Source organism: Microplitis demolitor, chromosome 5, assembly GCF_026212275.2.
Source record: "Microplitis demolitor isolate Queensland-Clemson2020A chromosome 5, iyMicDemo2.1a, whole genome shotgun sequence".
Taxonomy (NCBI): domain Eukaryota; kingdom Metazoa; phylum Arthropoda; class Insecta; order Hymenoptera; family Braconidae; genus Microplitis; species Microplitis demolitor.
The window spans coordinates 18960369-18962615 of record NC_068549.1 but is presented as its reverse complement, the minus strand read 5'-3'; positions in this window follow the sequence as shown (position 1 = coordinate 18962615).

Here is a 2247-nt window from a genome sequence, read left to right as displayed (position 1 = left end):
AAATATTTTGAAAAATTACACATGTAGATTTTTTTATTTTCTACATGTGCATATTTTTAGTTTTTTTTTTTTTCTTTTTTTTTTGTAATTGATTTGTTAAAAATAATCCGAAAATTTTTTAATTGTCTTCGAACTTCAGGATCATGGTATAATTATTGAATGTAAAATAAGAAAAAAAAATTTTTAATAGTTTATATCATAAAACAAAAGTCATTGATATTTTTCAACTGCCACTCGATTTTTGAAAAATTTTAACAAAAAAAAATTCAAAATAATGCTCAATTATATTTACAAAAATATAATTCTGAAGTTAGTAGACAATTATCAATTTTATAACTTTTTTTTCAACAATTTTAATTTAAAGAAAAACTAAAAATATGCACATGTAGAAAATTGAAAAAATTACACGTGTAATGTTTTAAAATAATTTTATTTTTATTATTCATCGTTTTCTAAAAAATCAAAAACTATTTAAAAAAAAAAAAAACAAATTTTTTTATAAAATTTTGGGTACTTCGTTTTGCCTCCCCCCCTCTCCTCTAGCTATCAAACTGATTTTAATTGAACTTTTCGTGATTTATCATCGGGGCCTTTGTAGATAGATAATTTAATCATTTAATTATTTTTTTTTCATATTATTATGAACGTTATATATGTCTATCTATGTCAAGTCAGTTACCGAAAGTTTAAAAATAAAAATAAAAAAGTTAAAAATATTAAACGACAGTTCAACGAGGTCCTTTTACTTACTAAATTGACTGTTGGCGTAATATATAAAATTGGTTAATTTATATATTGCCATACTACGATGGCATTGATAATACATTTATAATTAAATGAATAAAATTTAATTAACACCACACTGCCCAGCAAAAAAAAATAACTTTTTTTTTAACAATTTTAAATTAATAATTACCTGTTGTAACATCACTTTATTGACATTAAATGCTTAGTAATAAGACTAATAAATATTTTTTAATAATAAATATAATTCACATGAAATTAAATTGTATTGGTATTATATTATATTTTATTTAATTATTTAACTATACCATTATACTCAAATTTGTCAAAATTTTAAACTTTAATTACTTTTTAAATTTTTATTAATTATTAACAATAAATTAAATATTATTATTATTATTATTATTATTTTATGTACTGTAAGTTAAAGGTTTTGACAAATGATAAATATTTTAAGATACTCAATAATTAATTAGCAATAAAATTACACGAGAATAAAATGATAATTTTTTTGTTTTTATTTTTTATTTAAATATTATTTAAGTTTGTAATAAAATTTAATGACTTTGTAATATTTTACAATCGATTGCATGATAATTTTTAAAATGACGGTCTTCTGCGTCTTGAATAAATTGATTAATTTAATTATTATTTTTTTTTTATTTATTGAATTTATATGCCAAGGCTTAAAGCCAGATGGCAAAAATATAAAATTTATATACATTGTCACATAGAATACTATATAAACTGAACATATAATTGATATTAATGAGATTTGACAAACTAGGTACTATTAATTTCTAGATATAAGAAGAATTCAAATGCTTTATTTTTAAAACTTTCAAGAGAATGGGTGTTTATTACATCTGATGGTAGCTCCTACCATAACCGAATCGCAGGCACAACAAATGAATACTCAAAAGTGGTGCTAAGATTTGGTATTTTAAAGGGAACATTGCTGTTTTTAGCTGCAAGTCTGTCAGACCATCTGATGTTAGTAATTACTTGAGTTTTATGTCAAAAAAAACCGGTAATAATTTTTATAGTTTATTTTTATTTTAAATAATGAACTAAAAAAATGAGGGTGATTTTGGAGTAATTGCAGACTTTATTTCAATCAGAACTCACTTAGTGTCTTGGAGTTTTAAGAAAATAATTTTGAACACGGAGTAAATAAGGAGTTTGTTTTTTTTTAACGGAGTGATTTTGTTGTGTTCTGGATTTTATTTAAATCTGCAATCACTCCGACTCGGAGTTTTGATATTAACATAAACTTTTAGAAGTAAATTTCATTTTGAACCGGAATTTCAATACTAATTTAACTTTCCGAAGTGAATTTCTCTACAAGGACATTAAATAAAAAATAGAGTAATCTGCTGTGTATTTACTCCTATTTATTTAAAGGCATTCAGAAAGTGCTCCTACTTTTATAAAAATTACTCAGTAACCTTGAACTGTTAACAGTATTAAGATTTAATTAATTAATTTTAACAAATAAGTAAA